The sequence below is a fragment of the Nyctereutes procyonoides genome, unplaced genomic scaffold (genome assembly GCF_905146905.1).
Source record: "Nyctereutes procyonoides isolate TBG_1078 unplaced genomic scaffold, NYPRO_anot_genome, whole genome shotgun sequence".
NCBI classification, from domain to species: Eukaryota; Metazoa; Chordata; class Mammalia; order Carnivora; family Canidae; genus Nyctereutes; species Nyctereutes procyonoides.
In genome coordinates this window covers 8,663,504-8,680,382 of record NW_026575025.1, presented here as the reverse complement: position 1 = coordinate 8,680,382, position 16,879 = coordinate 8,663,504, and the positions used below count along the sequence as shown (strand labels likewise).

The window sequence follows — 16,879 nt, the reverse complement described above, 5'->3', positions numbered from 1 at the left end:
GTGCTGGCAGGGCTCTCCCAGTGCAGAGGCCTGCTTTCATGGCTCATCATCCTGTCATACGCCGAGCCTGGCAGGGATGGGAGAGGGTGAAGATATTTAGGGATCTAAATGTTCAGTGAATAACTTTCTCAGCCAGTACTCCTTTTGCTCCCTTTCAACACCTCTCTAATTTGGTTGCCTTTTCCTGGTCCTTGTGGATTGTGTCTTTAAGGCAAAACAACCAAAATAGTCTTTTTACTATAGATCTAGAAGCATTTCAATGTGTATTTGACATACACTCTTTACTCAAGAGGCCCACGGCTACACTCAGACACTCTTCCATTCTATTTGCCATGGTTTAGTCTTGTTTCTCATGTTCTCACACTTTAGAATGACTATATTTCTTACCATCAGTATTATAGACCCACTCGTTTCCCTCATTAGCCCAAGTGAAAAGAGTATGAGCAATTATACAAAAACCTTATTCCAGAAAAATGGATTAAGTCTCACCACACTTGTTACTATTTAATAAGCACCCAGGTTCATAATGCCATGAGCACATTTGATAACTGTTTTTTTTTTTTTTTCTTTTGGCTTCCCTGAATATGGAGTGTGCAGCATGGTAAGGCAGGCAGGCAGGTTGGTCCAACTCTGCTGGGAGCCTGTGATCTACCTACCGGTGGGGGGTAGTGAGTGATCTTGGCTCCTGGAAGAAACAACTGAAGATCATCTTTGAGGGTCCTACAACCACTCATTTAAATGCTAAATTGTGTGTGTGCGTGCGTAAGTGTACATTTTGTGATGCATGTAAATTCATTGGATTCTTAAAAGGACCTGGAACCCTGGGCACACAGAAGGTTGGGATGGGGCTAGAATTACCTGCAACATTTAGTGATGTACTTTTTATAATAACATGTTAGCCTTGTTATGTCTGAGGACTGTAGTAGCACATGATGGCACATGATGTCTTAAAATTTAAAGCAGAAATTTAGTTGATCAATTTTTTAAAGCGTTTGTTTAGAAAGCATTTGACTGGTAAAATGTTTTATGTTTAGAATTAAATAATTTCTTAAGCTGGGTTTGTTACTGTTTTGGTTGATTCAATTTATTGTTTCTTTTTTTATTATTAAAGATTTTATTTATTTATTCATGAGAGTCACAGAGAGATAGGCAGAGGGAGAAGCAGGTGATGAACAAGCAGCCTGATGTGGGACTCAATCCCAGAACCCTGAGTCAAAGGCAGATGCTCAACCACTAAGCCACCCAGGTGCCCCTCAAGTTATTGTTTTAATAAGAAGTCAGCAGTCAGCATTGTTTCTGTTATCTTATTTGATGGAAAACATTGGCTTGAGTGTAGTGAGTTTTATGGAAGAAACATATCCAATGAACAGCATTATGTTTTGAGATGCCTTGTAGACTGTTTTCTTACAGGATTTCTAATTAGCATATTGTCCATAATTTGAATGTTTTTCTGCAGTGTTATCCATAAAGTGCCTTGGAAAATGGTTTATAGTCCTTTCATGTGTAGTGTTTGATTAATCGTTAGAGACATTATAGAGACACTTTGGCTATAGCTAGTACTTCAGTGACCTCAATATTCTGCTTTCATTTCCTGGTGAAAGTTACACGGTGTTTGAAGGTATTAACATGGGGCTACTTGGTGGCTACTTTTAAAATTTGATTTAGTATTTTAAAATATGGTGCCATCACAGTCAACCCTGTGTTGGGTAAGAATATCATTGATGTTTTCATAACATAAAGATAAGAATATATATATGTTCTTACTGATAGTGCTATTATGGTGTCTGTGTTTCTGGGTTATTGTTTAGTGTAGGGTAAAAACTGAGGCAGAGGGATGATAGTGCCTTTCCTCCTCTCCTTTTTTTTTTTTTTTTTTTTAAGATTTCTCTCTCTCTTGAGAGAGAGAGAGAGGCAGAGACACAGGCAGAGGGAGAAGCAGGCTTCATGCAGGGAGCCCGATATGGGACTTGATCCCGGGTCTCCAGGATCACACCCCGGGCCGAAGGCGGCGCTAAATCACTGAGCCACCCAGGCTGCCCCCTCCCCCTATTTTCACATAGAAAAAATTTCAGTTAACTAGAACTGTTTGATCTTCTGAGATTCTGTGAATCAGGATCTTCAACCAGTATCTTTAATGTCAGATGTCACCAGACCAAAACAGAACATGCTGTGAAAATATGCTCTTTTTTCTTTACAGGAGAGCTTCTGTTTTGCTTCCACATCCCACTTTACCTCTGGCTAATCTGCTAATGCAGTGAATTGGAAGACAACTGTTACCAGCATAACCTGTAATGGGCAAGGAGCCACAGAGAAGAAAACATTTCTTTTAATTTTTAAACTTGGTTGAAAGGTAAGACCATTGAGATTATCAGGAGTTTCCTTCCATGAGTTCATCAAGGAAGGCAGTGTTCTTTTGTGAGACCCTGGAGTCTAGGTCGACCAGGGCCAGACCAGGTACAGTATGGTTCTGTGGCAGTGTGGTATTTTTAGCAAGTTAAATAGCAGCCTCTGTAGTTTGCTCTTGCAAGTTTTGGAATCTACAGCACACATGATGTGTGGGTTTCCTCATTTCCTAGGGGAGTTGATCTGGGTCCCAAGGATAAGCCAGGCCTAGCAAGCTGAAGGAGCACACACAGAATGACTGGTTCTTCAGACTCAGTGGCTGCTTCTAGGTCACCTGGAAGTATGTGTGTGCTGGCACAAGAGAGATTGAGCTTGGGTTGTTTTGTTTTACACCAGCCAAAGGCCATCTCTCTCTCTGGCTTTTAGCTAGCCATCTGACTCCTTTCAAGTCCTAATTGCTATCATTTTAGAACTCTTTACTGAAACTTTTTCTTAAACATCGGAGGTTGATTTTGCGTATTTGATAGTTGGCACCTCAGAAAGTGGTCCAGTAGGGTCTTTGGAGGATGTGACACATTTTTAATCCATTTTCATTTGCTCCACTGTATCTTGAAGAAAAGGTGGGCATAAACCACTTAATTATCTACAGTTCAAGCTTCATTATCTCAGGAGATAGTCTGGTTATGGTGCTATAGCAGGTCTCTGCTTTTCATCCCAAGGCAGTTTTTCCTTCAGCCCCTCATAAATGACTCTCCTCCCCCTTCTGGCCTCCCTCCATGTTACGCAGTGAAGCACCACCTCCTGGGCCTCCTGATATTCAGGATTCTTACATAAATCTTCTGACTTGTCCAGCTTTTTCTCTGTAAAAATCCTGATGGGGAGAATTCTCCTGTAAGTATTCATTCACCTCTTGGTGCCTTGTCTGGTAAGGCACCTTTTTTTGGGGGGTAGGGGTGTCCAGCTGTTTCTTCTCTTTCTCTGCCCCGGGTTACATTCTAACCCTGTGGGTAAAGCCACTTCCATTTCCCACCTGCCTGACTGTGTGGAAGAATTCATCCCAAGTTGAGGGTTCAGATTTGAGAAAGTCGGGACCACGTGCTTACAACTGTGGTCTGACCATGTAGGCCCACTGATTATAATAAAGAAAGTGGTTTATGATGCACATGAGCTTTTATTTTGCCTTTTGATCAGCTGGTTCAGAGCTGGGAGTAACAGGAAGAGGGGGCACAAATTTCAGGGCCCCCAAAGACCTCCATCTTGAATTCAGCTGGTTATTTTACAGGTTGTACCTCTTTTTTCTGTTTATGGGACTGTTGTCTGTTTGTAAATTGTAATAGTTACCCACTTTTCATTGTGGGTATTGTGACACTATCAAAGAATGATTTTTAAAGCTGTTTCAGTAATACCATACAACTGTAAAAAATTGAGATATAATTGACATACAACATGTGAATTTTACTGTATTTTATTTTTAAAATTATTTATTTATTCATGAGAGACACAGAGAAAGAGAGAGAGAGAGGCAGAGACACAGGCAGAGGGAGAAGCAGGCTCCATGCAGGGAACCCGATGTGTGACTCGATCCTGGGTCTCCAGGATCATGCCGTGGGCTAAAGGCGGCACTAAACCACTGAGCCACCCAGGCTGCCCAATATGTGAATTTTAGGCACACAACATAGTGAATTGATATTTGTATATATTTTGAAATGATCACCACAGGAAGTCTAGTTGACATTCATCATCACACAGTTTTTTCTTGCAGTGGGAACTTTTTTTTTTTTAAGACAAGGAGTTGGGGAGGGGCTAAAGGGGAGAGAGAGAATCTTAAGCAGGCTTCACGCTCTCTGAGGAGCTAGACACGGGGCTTGATTTCACAACCCTGAGATTATGACTGGAGCCAAAATCAAGAGTCAGGGGCACTTGGGTAGCTCAGTCAGTTCAGCATCTGACTCTTGGTTTTGGCTCTCTTAGTGATCTTGGGGTCATGGGATTGAGCCCTAGTAGCAGGCTCCACACTCAGTGGGAGGTCTGCTTGGGATTCTCTTTCTTTCTTGCCCTCTCTCTGTCCTTGCCCCTGCTTGTGTGCATGGTCTCTCAAATAAATAAATTTTATTTTATTTTATTTTTTTAATTTTTATTTATTTTTATGATAGTCATACACAGAGAGAGAGAGAGGCAGGCAGAGACACAGGCAGAGGGAGAAGCAGGCTCCATGCACCGGGAGCCCGACGTGGGACTCGATCCTGGGTCTCCAGGATTGCGCCCCGGGCCAAAGGCAGGCGCTAAACCGCTGCGCCACCTGGGGATCCCTAAATAAATTTTAAAAATAAATAAAATTTTTAGTAAAACAACAAAAAACAAAATCAGAAGTCAGATGCTTACCCAGCTGAGCCACCAGATGCCTCTGTAATGGGAACTTTTAAGATCTCTCACAGTGACTTTCAAATACATAATTCAGTATTATTATTAACTGTAGTCACAATGCTGTACATTACATTTCATGACTTATTCTATGACTTGAAGTCTGTACCTTTTGACCTTCACCCATTTTGTCCACCCCCCCATCATATGGTTTTATTATTATTCTCTGTATTTGATTGAGCCCTTTTACTAGGGCTCAGCTCTTTTTCTACTTTTTTGGCAAATCTTTCTGTATTGTTCCAATTTCTCTGTGGCCACTCCTTTGTGAACTCTTAGAATATCTCAATTAGTGAAATAAGTCAATCGGAGAAGGACAAACATTATATGTTCTCATTCATTTGGGGAATATAAATAATAGTGAAAGGGAATATAAGAGAAGGGAGAAGAAATGTGTGGGAAATATCAGAAAGGGAGACAGAACATAAAGACTCCTAACTCTGGGAAACAAACTAGGGGCGGTGGAAGGGGAGGGGGGTGGGGGTTGGGGGTGAATGGGTGACGGGCACTGAGGGGGGCACTTGACGGGATGAGCACTGGGTGTTATTCTGTATTTTGGCAAATTGGACACCAATAAAAAATAAATTTATTAAAAAAATCTCAATTATTTTAGCGTTTCTTTTTCTTTGAGTACATTTAAGCATTCCACAAGCAAGGATTTTTGACTTCTACTTGATATTTTTAGTACTTTTTACACAATAGGTATCATTAATTGTATAGTGTAGGGCTAAAATTTCAGAAACATTTCTTAGGATGACATTTTTAGGACTTTCTCCCTCTCATTTTGTTTTTGTTTTATTTTGTTCTTTGCTGATGACTCTTAGCTGTGGCAATGGATAGAACAATTCCTTACCATTAGCTGTATTCCTTCTGTTTCTTTTTTTCACTCCCTCTGTTCATCATATGCTGTCTAATGCCAGGTGAATTCTTCTCTTAGGAAGTTATCCATTAGTCTCTAGGAGTCCTAGAATCAGCACCAGGTGGTAGAGAATGATTCCCAAAGAGGAGCAGCATTGTAAATATAGGGTCCTTTAGACAGGGTTTATCAAGGCCCAGATAGGAAATATTTTAGGTTTTGCAGACCACGAGGCAAAAAGGAGAATATTGTATCGGTATTTACATAACAAGAGAGGAAATTTTCACAGATATTATTGATGGAATTAAAAATTTAAGAGTATTTGAGTTCAATATTCTGTAATACAGATCTATCTATTAATGAGAAGAATGGAATTCTTTTTCTAGGGGGATACCATTTCACCTAAATGGTGTTCATAGCCAGACTTCCCCTCTCAAACTCTATTGTAAATGTTCATCTAATCTATTAATGCTGCTATAATGAGATTTTACATATTTCATCTTTGAAAATATCTTTTTACACAAATAGGTACTGCCACATTCTGATATCAGTTCTAAAAGCATGTATATTCATTACTTGGAAGGCATTTATAGAATTCTATTAGATTCTTAGTGTTTGTCTTTTAGCATGTCATTACATTGTAGATTGATTACTTCTAGTTGATGGTTAGGAAAATCCTCATTTGTATAGCTGTATGAATTTTGCAATAGGATAATTTCCTTTACATTTGCATTAAGGTCTGAAAAATTCTTTTAACTGTAGTTTGAGCTAAAAAAAATGTACCCACTGCAAATTTGTATGGAGACAGAGATCTCACTTCAATTTTAGGTTCTGACAACATGGGAAGGGTATGAAGCAGTTTGAATTTATGATCCTAACAAAGTTAGTAGTGAAATGACCTTACCACTGCAGCAGGTTTGCAGATCAGTGCTGATTAGCCTTGTAGTTTTAGGTTGAATTCACTAAGAAGCCTCAAGACTTAAGCCAGTGCCAATTTTCAGAGCCATTCAGGGCTTAGCAGTAGTGGTTGAGGGTTATTCTCTCATTCAGAAAGATTTCAGTTTTGGCCCTGAGCTCAAAAAGTTGCAGAAGACATTAACCCTTGCTAAAAGCCATTATGCTGGGATCCCTGGGTGGCGTAGCGGTTTAGCGCCTGCCTTTGGCCCGGGGCGCGATCCTGGAGACCCAGGATCGAATCCCACGTCGGGCTCCCGGTGCATGGAGCCTGCTTCTCCCTCTGCCTGTGTCTCTGCCTCTCTCTCTCATTCTGTGTGACTATCATAAATAAATAAAAATTAAAAAAAAAATAAAAGCCATTATGCTGCTTGCTGGTAATAGGAAAAGGCAGGGTCGGATGACAGGTCTGGAGAGTAAATGAGGTTCGCTGTTGATGTTACCAGTACAGTAACACATGAAGAATTTAAAAAACCTCTCGAAGGACCTGCTGATGAAAATAAAGAACTGTAAACTTTGAACAGTACATTTTCACAAGTTTTGTAAATTTGTCCAATTAAGCCGTTTTTTGCTCTACATGTTATTTTACCATTATCAGCTGTAACATGTCACTCATGGCCGAACTCTGCTACACACTGTAGTGACTTTATCTAGCTTTTCTGAAAACACCCGGCCTGTGGCTGTTTCATGTGGGCTCTTAAAGACTCATTTGTCATCATGTCAAATGCCTCAAATAAATAACAGCTGAGCTGCATCGGTCATATCTGTGAACTCCTCAAGAGTCCAAAGGAAAACTATCCTTGGCTTCCTTGCTTGGAAGGAGAAGGAGACCACTTCAAGGAGAGCCACTTGGAGACCAGCTCTGCTTGAGGTTTCATTTTCATCTTCTATTTTTGTGAAGAAATTTTCCTGTTACAAGATAATCCAGTTAAAAACTTAAATGTTTCTGACACATGCCTTCCTGTGTGTTGGGAATACTCTGATGACTGCGTGGTCTGGAAATGTGGACATAACATTATGTTCTCTTAGTACAGGTATGGTGTCGTTACATTGCAGACACAGCACTTTGCCATCTGATTTTGTGACATAAGAATCCCCGTCCCACTCTGTCTTACAAGCACAACTTGTGAAGTCTGGTTTTTCTTTTCTTTTGATTTGTTGGGGGATGCAAGGATAATAAAATAAGTGTTCCAGTTCAACATTTTGCCCCAAGTTAGGACTGTGTCATCGTGATCCATCGAGCAGGAGTGCAGAGTGATAAGTACCCTCAGGTGGTCTCTGCCACGCTCAACTCTGCCTTCGTAGTGTGACAGCAGCCAGAGGCAGGATTTAAGTGGATGTTGTGCCTGTGATTCAGGAAAACTTAATTGAATTTGAAAGATTTTTCACAAGTCATGGAATAATAATCTTCTGATTCCCCCCCACCCCAATTAAAAATCTAAAAATCATTCTTTGCTCAGAAGCTGCATAAAAATAGGTGGCAGACCAGATTTGGCAACTTCAGTACTGTACCCCCAGGTCCCAGGTCTCTGGAGTTGGCTCACATGCTGATGGCAGAAAGAATGAAGTGAAAAAAAGGACCTAAATGTGAAAAAGGTACCCTTGTGGTTTTTGCTCTCGCTTGCTTGGCTTGTTCTGTTTCTTTGTTTGCTTGTTTTTTTATACACAGACTCTTAAGTATATGCAGCTACTTCCTATCTTTACATATGAGTGGGCAGCTTAGCTAATCTTTCACAATGTCTTGATTTCAGACTAAGCCTCCGTTTGTAGAACCCTTATTAGGTGCCAGGATTGTAGTAAATGCTTTTATATTTTCATTTCTTTCATAATATCTTAATCATACTTGAGTATATAGTTTATATAGGTGCATAGTTTAAAAGTCAAACAGTACCACAAAATTTACAATAAAAAATAATAGTCATCTGCTCCATCTTTCCTATCCTTTCCTTTCCTCATCCCTTAATCATGTAGTAGGGGCCACTACCTTTATCTCTTAGCTGTTTTCTCATATTTACTTCCTTTCATATTTCTTTTTATTTTATTTTATTTTATTTATGATAGTCACATAGAATGAGAGAGAGAGAGAGGCAGAGACACAGGCAGAGGGAGAAGCAGGCTCCATGCACCGGGAGCCCGACGTGGGATTCGATCCCGGGTCTCCAGGATCGCGCCCTGGGCCAAAGGCAGGCGCTAAACCGCTGCGCCACCCAGGGATCCCTCCTTTCATATTTCTAAGTCATGTGCCTATAGCTGTTTCTAATCTAGCTGACTTCTGACAATGAAGGTGAAAGTTTAGCTTTTACACGCACAGCTTCTTTCCCTCCCCCATCTTCTAACATAGTTTAAGCTCAACTTTGGTTAAAATCAGTATAAAAGTATGTATATCTTGGTTAATTATTCCCTAGGTCTCTGACTTAATTAGTAAAATTCTTCTCAGCATGGTCACATATATCTGGCACATAGATCTCCTGTGTGGATACATCCTTTTCAGAGCCCTCTGTCTCATGCGTGCCTCCCTCCCGGCAGATTCCTCTTGACTTCATCTGTAGTGGCAAGTGTTATCTTACTTTTCTTCTGAGAGTTATCTTTGCTTCTTAGTGTGTGGGATCCCTGATTCCATGTATTCCATGTCTTCCCCTCATGCTTATTGCCATGCCTTTTTATATATTGTTTTAAGATTTTATTTTTAAGTACTTTTTTTAAGGTTTTTCTTTTTTTCTTTTCTTTTTTTTTTTAAACAGAGAGAAAGAGAACACAGGCCAGAGAGTGGCAGGCAGAGGGAGAGGGAGTGGGAGAAGCAGGCTCTCCATTGAGCAGGGAGCCCTGTGTGGCTCAATCCCAGGACCCTGGGATCATGACCTGAACCAAAGGCAGATGCTGAACTGACTGAGCTACCCAGATGCCCTTATTTTTAAGTACTTTCTACTCTCATCATGGAGCTTGAACCCACAACCCTGAGATTCAGCGTTCCATGCTCTACAGACTGAGCCAGCCAGGCACCCCTCCTGGCTTACTGCAAAGCTTTGGTGGAGCCCATTTTCTGGTAGCTTTTTGAGAAAGTGTGAATATATCTTTCTGACCTTCCATGTCAGAAAATGTTCTTTTCTAGAATTGCTATTGAGGAAGCTGATATTCTGATTTTCAGTCCTTTTTTGAGTGTTTTTTTCCTCATGAGAAAAGTTGAAATATGTCTTTATCCCTGATACTATGGAATTTCACACTGTGCCTTAGAGGTCTGTTTCACCACTCACTGTGATAGGATCTGTAAGTCCTAGATGGGAGAGTCCTATTCTTTACACTGGGGAGTTTTTTTTGTTTTTGTTTTTGTTTTTTTTTTGGTGAGGCAGGTGATTGTGGATTTTAATATATTCTTCTACAACTTATGTTATTTGGACGTTGGATTTCTGAATTATTTCTCTATTTTCTGTACTTTCATACATTTATTGGCATTTTTTTTCTTTTTTTACTTTATTGCTGTCTTGCTTGAGTTGTCAGAGTAGAAGATTGTGTTTACCCAGTAAACATCTGGAACGTTGTGTAATCTTTTCATTTTCTTGTTGAGGCCCCATGTCAGCACCAATAAAGCCATGCCTTTTATATCAAATGGACTTGAGAAGAGATTTATGAAGCAGCACGGCCATCACTTAGTATTGCTTTCCTTTCCTAAAGGAGACAACCATCTAGGCTTTGGCCAGAGTTCCTTCAGGCTTGGGGCATTGTGTATGTTCACAGCCACAACCATTAGCCTCATCTTTAATGAGTTCTTGCTGTAACTACTCACACATCATCTGTATTTTTCACTCATTGGCTCTCATTTTATGTTTGGGACCTATAAATAATACTATAAAAGAGCTTTAAGATAGAAAGCTAGTTCTTTTATCCCGCAAGTGATGAGTCTCTTTGCGTGGTCATCTCTTTAGGTACCACGTGGTTGGCAGTCTCTTCCTCCTCCCAGAACAGGGTGTGGTATTGCCTGGCAAAAGGTGATTTGCCTAGGAAGGCTACAGTAGGATTAGATCTTCCATGGTCCTAGACAAGATTCATCTGACTTTATTCTGAGGTTGCTTTGTTTTTAGTCACATCAGAATATGATTTAATGTTGAGCTTCAGTCAACTAAAATCTTTGGACCTACTTCCGTCTAACTTGACCAGCTCTTTCTAGCTTATGCCTCGGTTCTTCTGTCACTGCTCTATTGCTGGGGCCTTCCGCTGTAGCTGCAGACTTCAGAACTGTTCTGTGCTGTGCCAGGTGACTGCTGCCTCTTTTTGTTTGTTGTAGTTTTATGGTTTTATTAACACAAATACAACGTGCACATAAGCTGTCTATTCATTTTCTTTGCTCTGCAGCCTGGCATTGGGATTGGTGGTTCTGATGGCCAGCTGGGCCACCCTTTGTACAGTGACTTTGTGGTTCTTGGAGAAGACATGTAGCAGTCTCTGCACAGTGAAATTGGTTGCACATCAGTAGCACTTCAGACTCCTTGATGTTGTGGACTATGAACTTTTGGAAGCCGCTGCATTGTCTTGTTGCTCCCATAACCAGTGTAGGACATCAAAAGCTTGTCCTTGAATCTTCTGTATACCCTCCTGCCAGTGCTTCTGGGTTTCTGCCAGTTGAATTTAATTTTGACATATCAGTCTGATTTGTGCTGGTTAAACTTACTGATCTTTTTAATGATATTGGGCTACCCTAGAGGTCTGAGGGCAGCTGTAATGCTGGACAGGAGGCAGCTGCTGCCTCCACAGGCAGCACTGGGGAAGAGAGCAGCCACCCTCTTGCTCTCCAGTTATATGTTGTTTCTGTCTGATGTTTGATGCCAATTTGTTGATTCTTCTACTGGCTTTTAGAGATTCAGAGAATCCTGGAGCTTGAGATGGAAAATCTGCTGTTAGAGCCCATAAGAATTTTCTGATGTGACTTTGATGGTATCACCCTCTCTTATCCTTGCTTGTTTGCATGTGCAGTCTCTCCCCACTCTCTGCCCCCACCCTCCCATGGGTGTACATACACAATACCTAGATGCAGCTGGGTTTTTGCCTTCATTCTTTTGATCTCAGGCTTCTGGCAAGAACTTGGTCACCATGGTGTCCCCCTAATTACTTGTCTTTTTTCTTCCCAACCCCTCAGTCTCACTTTGAAAAGATGCACAAACCTTGTTCCTAGTAAAGTGTTATGCTTTACATATACTTAGACTGAAGTTTTTGAAATTGTGGAAATTATGCATAGAAATGCATATACAGGGACACCCAGGTGGTTCGGTGGTTGAGTGTCTGCCTTTGGCTCAGGTTATGATCCTGGGGTCCTGGGATCAAGTTCTGCATCAGCCTCCCCACAGGGAGCCTGCTCTCGCCTCTGTCTCTGCCTCTCTTTGTGTCTCTCATGTATAAATAAATAAAATCTTAAAAAAAGAAAAAATGCATATACATTTGCGTTTTCATGACACTTTGTACAGGAACACATTACTTGATTTAATGCGGACCAGGTGACAGAAATAAGACTGGGTTTTCCTTAGCAGTTGGCTTTTTAATGTAAAAGTGAAGTGGCTGATGACATTGCAGCATGTGCCCTGCCCAGCCTCTGAGTGCTAGATTTGGAGTGAGCTCCAATATGGGGGTGATGTTTGCTTTCTGAGGGTCATATATTTCCCAGGCAGCTCAGAATTCCAAAGGCAAGCCATAAATTTGTATCATCTGATACCACAAAGTATAGCCACGATTGAAGAAAACATGAAAATCGGGTTTTGCAGAGGCAGAATCATGGTTGATGCTGGAAGAAGAGAGGTAGTTTAGTGGGAAATCTTTAGGGGATGCTTTGGTTTTCAGAGTGGAAGCTGTTGCAGGGCTCTTCAACTTCTGTGGGTTCTGACAGGCTTCTGGATGGGTTGCTCACTCTTTAGGCTTCTCTGTCTCCAGTACATCTGCTGCATTGTGGACAGTTCTTATATAAAGTACACATCTGACGCTGCTTATTTGCCTCTTCTTACTGGATTCTCCCGCTTATGTCTTCCCATGCACAGTTCTGCTCTGTTCCACCTTCATGGCCTTGTCTTTAGCACCCCCTCCCTGCCCCATATTTCAGTCACACCCAAACCCTTGGCCATACCCAGAACAGGTTAGACATCTCCCTCTCTTCACCTTTGTAGGATTCCAGCCTCTGTTGAAAGCATACCTGCCATGGCTTAAATATCATCTCCTCTATGTATGTCACTTTCCTCTGCTTCTGCTCAGAATGATTTCTTTCCATATGTTATTAAAATATGTTGCTTTAAAAAAAATATGTTGCTTTGTCTTTTCTGTAGATATTTTAATATATGTTTATCTTAGTTAAAACTCACCAGTTCGCTTTCTCTCTGCTTCTGCAGCAAGCCTATGGTGCTCTGTACTGTACTTCTTCAGGGCCCTTTGAGACCTGGTCTTGATGCCTAAGCTTATCTTTGAGCCTTTTCAATGGCATTTATTATCAGGGCTTTCTCCCTGCCATGACTTCCTGAAGCTACTAGAAACCTCTGTCCTATTCTCCGTGCTTGCAGGCTTATGTTTACTAGCCTGGAATACTTTTTGCTGTAGCATCACTTATTGAACTCTACCTGTCTTTTGAACCTCATATATAAGGAAGTCTTTTCTGGTCAAGTTCCCCTCTGTTGAGCTCTCTTTCTACAGAACAAGCTTGGAGTTGATACCTCTCATTCTGTGTTTCTTTTTCTTTTTCTTTTTTTAGTTTTATTGTATTTTTCGAGGGGTAGGGACCATTTATCATGTTATTCCTATATTCAGAGTATCTGCTGGTTAATATAATACATATTAAATGGAGTTGGCTCCTTTATTTATTACTCTCAAAAAACCCTGAAATATCAAAGAAATTACAAAGTAAAACTGAAAATGATTATGGAATATCTGAATGGTATAAAGGTGATTACTTGTGACATGTTCTTTGGAAGAATCCGTTGCAAAGCAAACTCTGGTCCAGAGTTTGTATTGCCCTTTCCTCTAGGGAAATATGTATCTCTAAGAGGCACTCTGGTCTTTGATTTAATTAGTCCAGTCTTTGAGGGCTGGGGAGGGCAACTGTAGGAAACGGAGGAGCAGCTGTTGTGTGGACTTTCTAGTCCTTTGTGCTATTTTCCCTTGGTACTGAGTGAGAGCTGTCTCTCAGAGTCTAGCTCTTACTCTTTTCATTGTGTTCCGTGTTTCTGCCTTTTTGTGTGAAAGTTGGAATGTTTGCCTAGGCATTCAGCTTTGTGAGGAGGAAGTTTATTGTTAATGTGCAGCACAGAAGTAACCTTCTTTCAGATGACACTGCATGCTCCTATTTATAGGTGCTTTGCTCTCTGTCCCCTTCTTGTGGCATGCTGCTTTCATTGTACCAAGTGAGCAACCACCTGCCCTCCTTGAGCCCAGCACTTCCCCATTTGGGTCTTGTCATACGCTGCCCAACTAAGTTCCCCCAATACCTGAGTTCAAGCCCAGGGGAGGGAGTCCTGATACTCCAGGTGTCCGGATGCTGGCAGGAGTAGGTGAGCCAGTATGAGCAGCCTTTCAGCAGCTTGATTTGTCCAATACATCCTGTTCCCATGCTGCTTGTAAACTTGACCAGAGGTGTGGGGTAACTGTCTGCTGCTGTGGAATAAGCAAGTTGTTTTCAATCTAAATGTGGGCTGTGAAGGTTCAGTGTACTCCCAAGATGATAGGGAATCTAGTGGTTTTGTTTTTTTTTTTTTTTTTACATTGATGAAACATCATTGTTTCCCAAAATATTTGAGTGACCTAGGCATTTTATTCTTCTTTATAATATATTTTTAAAAAAATTTATTTAGGGGCACCTCAGTGGCTCAATCGGTTAAGCATCTCCCTTCAGCTCAGGTCAAGATCCTGGGTTCTGGGATTGAGCCCTGTATTGGGCTCCTAGCTCAACAGGGAGCCTGCTTTTCCCTCTCCCTCTGCCTCTTCCCTCCTTGCTTATGTTCTCTCTCACGCTTACTCTTTCTCTCTCAAATAAATATATAAAATCTTTTTAAAAAAATATTTATTTGTTCATTTTGTGGGGGACAGGGCCAGAAGGACAGGGAGAAAGAATCTTCAAGCCGATTTGGGGTTTGATTCCGTGACCTATAAGATTATGACCTGAGCTGAAAGCAAGAATCACATGCCCAACTGACAGCTACCCAGGCACCCCTATAATATTTTTGAGTTAGCTTAGAAAATTACACATGCCTGGTTTACAATTTGGTGGATTATACTGAAACCAGCTAGCCCTTCATTGTTTCAAGGTGAACCATGTGAAAACTTCCCTTTAATTCCTACAAATATTTCTAGATACTAGAGGCTGAAAAACAGTGACCTACTTTTTTTAAGTTAAAGAATGTCCAAGTTGCTTTACATATCTAAGAATAAATGCGATTTCTCATGTATGTTTACATTTTAGAAGAAGGGAAGAACGTGGCCCATAACCTCTCCTCACTGACCCCACATTGGCCCTATGTGGAAAAGGTGGTTAACTGTTGACTTTGGCTATGGAAGGAGATTGGGGGGAGGGTGTTATTTTAGTACGAGAGGAGAAACTTTGAATCATAATTGTAGTAATATATAATTAGAACTGTTTTTGTCCGGTACAGCAACCACTGGCCATATATGAGTCTTAAGGATAAAATGTGGCTGGACCAAATTGAGATGTGCTGTAAGTGTAAAATACACACAGATTTTGAAGACTTAATACCAAAAGAATTACATATTGAGATAATAATGTTTGGGTATATGAGGTTAAATAAAATATACTATTAACATTTATGTAGTCAGTTTCTTTTACTTTTTTGATGTGGCTGCTAGAAAATTTAAACTTACATATGTCTCACATTATGGCTCTCGCTAGATAGTTTGTTAGACGGGGGTCATGTTAGCCAGTAGGCAGAGCCAGGGGCCTGGGAGGAATGCACCCCCTGACGTGCATGGGGGTTTGAACTTTGACAGTATGTGCTTGTATGTCTTTGTTGAGATCATGAAAAATCTGTTACAAATATTCCCTTCATAGTACAAATAAAGAAATAGAAAAAAATATTAAAAATTTAAAACATTTAGTTTATAGAGTTAAGTCTTTTCCTTTGTGTTGTCTTGGACATAAGCAGCTGCTCCTTTTCTCTTTGTCGCTTGTACTCTGTATATTGAAGTGAAACTGGAAGACGTTAGCAAATATTTACTTAGGACATGAGATCTTGGCAATTCCAGTGGGGCCAGTGATAAAATGGTGTGGACAGGCTGTCTTCATGCATGTGCCACCAATGTGGTCTCAGGGCCCCACGCCCAGAAGTGTTTGCTTTCGTGCCCAGCTGTTTTTCATGAGCTCAGAAATTCTGAATAAATTTGGAATCTTGTTTTGAATCTTTGAATGTTTTGCCCTGGGCCCAGCCAACAGTTCATAGTAGTGTATGGTGGGGGTTTTATGGCAGCTTCTCCTGCTTAGGTAGAACGGTTAAGCACAGTTCATGGGAAATAGATTTTGAGTTTTAAGTTAACACTCTTTGTCATTCCCTCAGTTTACTTCTATCATTTGTAGGGAGGACAATCAGCAGTTTCTCCCTTCAGAGTGCTACTTACTAGTTTATCTTTCACCATGTTTGTCTCATTTTTTCTGGGCTCCTGTTAGAAAGTGATACAGTGTGTTATGTTTTACATCTGTTATATTGAAAAAACCCTACTAATATCAGCCTGTCCACTGGGAGTTTCTGAAATAAATAACATAGTCACCTGTTTGCATCATATGCCTTTTTCTTTTTCTCATGGTTATGTAAGCATTTTGAATGTGTGTATTGCAATTTGTTGCAAATGATCAGCAATAGTTTAAACCCAGGGCAGCAGTAACAGCAGCATCTGGGAACTTAATAGAGATGCACAATTCCTGGTTTACTGAATCTGAATCTGAGACTGTGTTTTAATAAGACCCTTAGATGTTTCCTGTGCTCATGAAAATTTGAGAAGCACTGGTTTAAACACCTCACACACTTCTGTGGGGGGCATGCTTATTGCACATAGAACTTCCAGTGGTCTAAGTGCGTGTGGTATGGTCCAATGGACCATACCAGGCCTTTCTCAGTGACTCTTCACAACCAGTTTGCTGTGTGAGGATACTGAGATTTAGAGAGGTATGGTTGCTTTCCCAAGGCTTTGGGACCAGCCAGTAGTGGAACCAGCATGGGAAGCCAGGTCATCTTAGATGCTTTACAGTCCTCGCAAGCCTGGGGGGGAAATGCTGTTTATTTGGTGAAGGCAAGTGGTTGTAAGTGGTTTACATATGCCACCATTGGGCCCCTATTGAAT

At 40.9% G+C, this 16,879-nt stretch overlaps 1 protein-coding gene across 14 annotated transcripts in view; it reads left to right on the top strand.

Moving 5' to 3' along the window:
• Positions 1-16,879, top strand: part of PPP6R3 (protein phosphatase 6 regulatory subunit 3) — a 150,619-nt gene that overhangs the window by 43,734 nt on the left and 90,006 nt on the right. For 13 of the 14 annotated variants that reach the window (XM_055314472.1, XM_055314465.1, XM_055314454.1 and 10 more), the window contains exon 2: positions 2,198-2,350. The gene's annotated coding sequence lies outside the window, so the exon portion shown is untranslated. Of the gene's footprint in view, positions 1-2,197; positions 2,351-8,089; positions 8,168-16,879 lie in introns of all 14 variants that reach the window. The other variant, XM_055314414.1, reaches the window with a different exon arrangement.